Source organism: Dromiciops gliroides, chromosome 5 (assembly GCF_019393635.1).
Source record: "Dromiciops gliroides isolate mDroGli1 chromosome 5, mDroGli1.pri, whole genome shotgun sequence".
Classification (NCBI taxonomy): Eukaryota; Metazoa; Chordata; class Mammalia; order Microbiotheria; family Microbiotheriidae; genus Dromiciops; species Dromiciops gliroides.
The window spans coordinates 23051335-23058335 of record NC_057865.1 but is presented as its reverse complement, the minus strand read 5'-3'; positions in this window follow the sequence as shown (position 1 = coordinate 23058335).

The window sequence follows — 7001 nt, the reverse complement described above, 5'->3', positions numbered from 1 at the left end:
CTCTTTTATATGAGATCCTGATTACTATCCCTGCTTTTTTTACATAATAAAGTCTACTCCTGCCCTTTATCTGTGTGTATCTCTCATTTTTATAATGTTTCCTGAAAGCAACATATTGTTGAATTCAAATTTTTATTCTGCTCTCCATTTCTGTTTTCTGGGTAAATTCATCCCATTCACATTCTAAGCTACAATGACTTGTTGTGTATTTTACTCCTCCCAAAAACAACAACAACGGCAACAATAATAATATAAGGTCATGTGGACCTTGCAACTCCTGGCAGAAAAAGAGGGGGGAAAAGACCACTGGTCACACCTCTATCTACCAGGCCCACAGAGAAGATGAGGTGCCCTGATGCATCCCACAGCTTTATCCTGCAGAAGAGAGGCAAGGCAGAAGCCAATAAAATCTTCCTCTCATCTGGCTTCCGGGTAGAAAAGACAGAAGTCAAGGCAAAGACACCTGAGTGCTGAAGCCCTACAGTGAGTCAAACCAGGGCTCATGCTGGGTTCTGGGGCTATTTCTTCTCTTCTTCTCCCTGGGGATTAGCAATAGCAGCTTATATTCTTCTACCTTCAAGCTCTGGCACACCCGTTGGTCAGTAAAAGGCATCAATCAGCCAATCCAAAAGCATTTATTAGGCACCTATTTTGTGCCTGGAACTGGGGATACAAAGAAAGGTGTTTTTCTGAGGAACAAATCTATTTTTAATCCTGGAGTCCTACTTTATTCATAACAGAAAGTCCCCCCCTCAATCCAATCAACATTATTGGTTGGGACTCTTTTCTGTGACAAAATATTAGTTCAGAAACAGTGAGTTACCTACACCTCTGCCCCCACTCCAAAGAGCTGAAGGTGTCAGTTGTTAACTTTGGCATCACTGAGAGTGGCTGAGCAGGCCCCCTCCTGACAAAAAGGCAGAGAGAAGGCACCAGAGAAATAACAGCACCTACTTCATAATCTGGGGTAAGACGGGCCCTGTTCCTATGCTGCCTTCCCCTTCGGCCCCACCTCCACAGCTCCCATCCCTGCCCTCTTTTAGCCCAATCAAAATATAGAAAGCATATTCTCCAAACAAACAATGGGGACAGATGGTCTGGCAACAGAAATTCATTTTGCAAAACTTTTTTCAAAGAACACTTTGTTTTCTTGGAATTCTAACTGTCTGGGACAATTCCAGGGATTTCGCTGCTCCTCTGACCTATCTGCTTAGGGCCCTGTTTTCCAGGTAGCAAAATGATGAATTAATCAGAGCTAATATGTTAATGCTCTTCCTTGTCACCTTAACTCAAAGGAGAGGAGTGATTCTCTAGCACTGAACAGCTGTTTGGTGGCCAACAAACCTCTCGTCAGCTCTCAGATCTCCTCTAATGCATAAACTTCCTTCACCTTTCCCCCTCCCCCTTCTTTTCTTCTTTCTTTCCTCTTCCTCCCTCCCTTCCATCACCCAAGAGAAGAGTTCTTAGGCAAAATCCCCTTCACTTTCTCACAGAAACAACTGAAAGGAGAGGTTTATCTGTGGAAGTCATCCAAAGGTACCCTGGAGACGATTTCATCCAGCGCCCTCTTTTTACAAATGAGAAAAGCAAGGCCCAGAGACAAAACAGTGCTTTCCCCAAGGTTATAAAGGTATTAAGTAATAGAGCTTGGATTTAAATCCAGAACATGGCTTAAAGAAGAAAAAAAGAGATCTTGGTGATGATCTCTCTTCTCAGTTTTTAAAAAATGATGCCACACTGTGTTTTTTTTAATTAATGTTTTATTGGTGCTTTTTCAAAGCATCACAACTGATTTCCAATGATTCCTACACCCTCTACCCTCGTAGAGCCTTCCCTTGGAACAAGGAAGCATTGATAAGCAAAACAAGTCAAATTTTGGACATGCCTCATAGCTATACCTTATTCGGCACCTCGAATTTACTGCCCCTCTACCAAGAGGAACAAGGTTTGCTTTTCCATTGGTCCAGCTTCTTAAACTGTGGGTCACAACCCCATGTGAGGTTGCATAACTGAATGTGGAGGTCACAAAAAAATTGGCAACAGTAAAAGGTTACACATACCTATTTTATATACCTATATACCCAGGGTCACATAAAAATTTCTCAGAGGAAAAGGGATCCCGAGTGGGAAAAGTTTAAGAAGCCTTGCTCTAAGATCACAATTAGTCACTGCATTGATCCAAATGATCGTTCAATGTTGGGTTCTTTTATATTATTGTAATTACTGTGTAAACTGTTCTCCTAATTCTGTTTATTTCATTCTATATCCAATCATATGTCTTCCCAAGTTTTCCCAAATTCTTCATATTTATCATTTATTAAAACACAGTAATATTCCATACATTACTAATATAACATACTTTGTTCACTTATTTCCCAGTCAGTGGGAACCCTCTTCCATTTCTTTGCTATCACCAAAGAGGCTGCTATCAATATTTTGGGATGTAGGGGACTTTTCCTTCTATCATTGACCTCCTTTGGGTATATGACTGCTATTATAGTCCATAATTTTTTTCCAGAATGTCAACTCTCTTATTCTTTTCATAGGATCACATTAACAACCCATCTAAGGGGCAGCTAGGTGGCGCAGTGGATAGAGCACCGGCCCTGGATTCAGAAGTACCTGAGTTCAAATCCAGCCTCAGACACTTAACACTTACTAGCTGTGTGACCCTGGGCAAGTCACTTAACCCCAATTGCCCCACAAAAAACAAAAAACAAAAAAACAAAAAAAAACAACCCATCTAGGGCAATTCCCATACTCAGTGGCAGGTTGGGACACATAAAACATTTTCTACTTTTCTCTCAGTGTTCTAGGAATAACCCTGAAATGGAGAAGTTTCTAGTACTGTCACTCAAGCCCCCACCAGTGGGCTCCCCATTGATTGTCATCCAGTAGTCTCACTTAGCTTTTAGTGATGGTATTTACTGAGATAGTATAGCAAGAGAGCAGTTACAAAATATCACACATCCCCCAAAGTCTAAGGAATACTTCTCACGTATATTCATAGAGTCTGGGGAAAGAGTAGTGGGTTTAAATTTAGAATACAATGGGATTGAGGTACATGTGTAAGGAACATATGTGGTAAAGGGATACCTCAAAAGTGCTGGCACTGGGAGTCCCTTTCTCCCCTTCTGAAGTTCCCCTTAAGTGTATCTCTCTGTTGGATTCTCAGGGATGATGCCATTCTAGAGTCCATAGTCAACACTTCTCTCTGTCAGGAAAAACCATGACCCCAAAAGGGCCTGTCAGTGCCTGTCTTTCCATATCTGTCTGTAGCTACTTCTGTTGTCCACCAAGACCACTCTGGTGTTGCTACCATTGCTACCACCTGATTCCTTCCTCAAAGGCTTGGCTGAAGATGCTCCTGCAGAAGGCTGGACTGTTTCTGGGTTACTAGATTCCAGACTGGCTCACCTCGTTATGTGTGGGCCCAGGGCCAAATCTGATTCTTTCAGTCAATCACAAAGCACTTTGTTCCCCTCAAGTTGACTAAAGACCTTTCATACCTAGTTTATACTCTAGATCACTTGAATGAGCCAGTCTGGATGTCTGGGCCTTCTGTGGTTATGTTCATTGGGGTGGGGAGTAGCAATCTCCACTCTTCCACTAAGTTCATAGAACTAGATCAGGGGTTCTTAACCTTCTTTGGGTCATGGATCCCTTGAGTGGTCTGGGGGAGCCTATGGGGATTTAAATGCACAAAATAAAATGTGTAAGAATCCAAAGAAATCGGGGCAGCTAGGTGGCACAGTGGATGGAGCACTGGCCCTGGGGTCAGGAGTTCCTGAGTTCAGATCCGGCCTCAGACACTTAACACTTGCTGGCTGTGTGACCCTGGGCAAGTCACTTGACCCCCATTGCCTCACTTAAAAAAAAAAGAATACAAAGAAATCAATTATATTGAAATATGACTATGAAAGTATTTTTAAATGGACTCCCCAGTTTAAAATGCCTGATTTAGAGGATTTTTATATTAATTTTTATTATGAACTTTACAAACATGAACATTTCAGTATAAAAATAATAGGAAAAAGGATTGTATATTAACACAGCAGTAACAAAATTGTCTCGTTCATTCTTTACCTTCCTCCAGTTCTCTTCATCTTCTTTTTTCATCAGCATCACTACCCACCAACTCCCACTCTGAAATGAAAGCTCTCCCTTGAAACAAATAAGTCTAACCAAGAGAAAACAATCCATACATTGACCATGTCTGAAAAGCTGTGTCTTGTTCAGTCCATCAATTCTCTGCCAAGAGGCAGAAAGGATGCTTTGTCATCAGCCTTCAGGAGTCATGCCTGGTCTTTGCATTGATCCAAATCCTGAGTTCTAAGTTATCTTCCTTTAAGTTCTTTTGGTCTTCATATAAATTGCTCTCCTAGTTTTTTCAACCTCCTCATTTTTCAGATGAAGTATACGAGGCTCTTTGACTCCAGCTCTTTCCACTAGTCCATACTGTCTTTTCCCCTGAGCCACTGGACAGCGACTTGGGCTAGAAGTGAGTCTTCTTTCTTGATGAGAAGCAATACCCTAATCTTACTTCCAAGAAAATTTGAAGAGTATTTAACTTGTGGAAAATAATATAATAAAACCAAGATGTTGCCACTATGATTCTAGTTACATATATCACGTGGGAAATGCCTCATATTCTTAAAAACAACAACTATCCAGGTAGTGCTACCAATAGCAGGTGGTACTTTCATGGGAGGAAAACAATAGAGGCAAAATAGGTTCCCATCCACTGGAGAATAACTGAACAAATGGTGACATATGACTACAATGGACAATGATTGGTCAACAAAAAACAAAGGGAGGAATTCAAAGAAACCTGAGAAGATTCCTTTGTATTGATAGAGACTGAGAAAAAGAACAAAGAGAAAAAATGGCAATAATGTGAACAAAAGCAATACTAAAAGGAAGCTGAACTAGATCTCAGAAAACAAATGATGACATTCATGCTTCCATTGAGAGAGAGGCTGGGGGCTCATAAGACGGAATGTCACATATAACATTCTGTTAGTTTTGCATAACTCTTTTATTTTATTATAGAGTTCTAAAGGACAGGGGGAGGAGGGGAGGAATAGAGGGGCAATATGTCAGGAAATAACTAACACAAAATAAGACGATATCAGTAGAATTTTTTAAAACGCTAGTAGATGAAGGTACCAAGGTAGAAAGTATATGACTTTTAGGAAGCTTTTTCCAAACTCTCAGATAAACCTGAAGAAACAGAATTTGTGCAGCTAAAAACCATGTAATCTGAACTTTTAAAGCACTGTTAACTCTAGCTCAGGCCAGCCCTAATCCCCCTGGATCCAGCTTCTGTCTTCTGTCTTGCTATTTCCATGTTTCAATTAGGTGTTGCTGCAAGGCCCTGTGGTTCAGTGGGCTAAGCATGGGCCTGGGAGGTAGAAGTTGATTAATTTTTCTCTCCATCAAGGTTTAAATCAACCATGATCTCCAAAGGAACATAACTTGGGGGACTAGGGGCTTACTGACATACCACGGTAGCAAAGGGAATGGGGAAAAGTTGACTCCCTGTCACTGCCATAGAAGGAGGGGAGTGAGTTTCCTTTAACCATTCTCTCCCTGATTCCTTAGTTTTAAAGTAATAGAACTGAACTAACAGAGGAAGAGTACTGCAAGAGGCTTGGCAAGGGAAGCAGGGACAGCAGGGGATAGTGAAAGAGGTCTGGGCTTGGAGTCAGGAAGAAAGGCATTCAAATGCCAGTTGTATGACCCTGATTTTGTCACCTGACCTTTCTAAGCCTCAGTTTCTTCATCTATAAAATAGGAATAATAATGATAATAATGATGATGATGAAAACCAGCACTTAGCATAGTACCTGGAATATAGTAGGTACTTAATAAATGTATATCAACTGATAGTGCCGATAAAATCAAGCTCTTTATGTCACTTTAAACTTTGAAAAGCACTTGACATAAATAATCTCCATTGAGATTATTTTATGAAATCCTCACAGAATTGTTGTGATAAATGATCATTTCTGATGGGCCAGAAATTGGCTAGCAAGAAACAGATTAGGAAGCTCTCTGATGGAGGGAGAATGGCATAGGGGAAAAATTACTAGGACCAAAAAAAATAATAATAATTAAAGGATTTGGGAGTTAATCAGGAGGAGGAACCCAAGGAGGGTAACCATCTTGGTGTGACAGGGAACTGTGTAGGAGTTCAGGTTAGTTCTTAACTTAGAGGTTATACTTGAAGACTAATAGTAGTTGACATTTACATAGCACTTTAAGGTTTGCAAAATGGTGGTGTTGTTTATCCTTCATTCTAGAAGGGGACCATGACATTGGGGTGATGTCATGACTTGCAGTGAATTGTATTTAAGTGAGTTGAGGACTGTGCAAAGTTACCAGCCTCACTCTCTCCTCCAGAACCATCTGGGTTCAGTGGCAAGATAGACATCAGGACAACTGGAGATGGCCCCGGATGATAAGACTAACCTTAGAGAAATGCATTATCTCACTGAGGTGTCCCCAGATGTTTAAGGCAATTAGGGTTAAATGACTTGCCCAGGGTCTCACAATTAATAATTGTCTGAGGTGAGTTTTGAATTCAGGTCCTCTTGATTCCAGGGCCAGTGCTCTATCCACTCTATCTAGCTGGCCAATTTGCAAAATACTATATATGTGCATATACATACATACATAGTATGTATAATATATGTGTGTATACATATATCTCTATATGCATATGTAGATATACATATATATTATCTTTTTTTTTTCCTATACTTTTTTTTTTTTGCAGGGCAATGAGGGTTAAGTGACTTGCCCAGGGTCACACAGCTAGTAAGTGTCAAGTGTCTGAGGCCGGATTTGAACTCAGGTACTCCTGAATTCAGGGCCAGTGCTTTACCACTGCGCCATCTAGCTGCCCCTATATATTATCTTTTGATCCTATCAACACTGTGAAGTAGAGTGGGTGCTATTATTGTACCCATTTTTGCAGTAGTGAAAGTTAGGGCTCA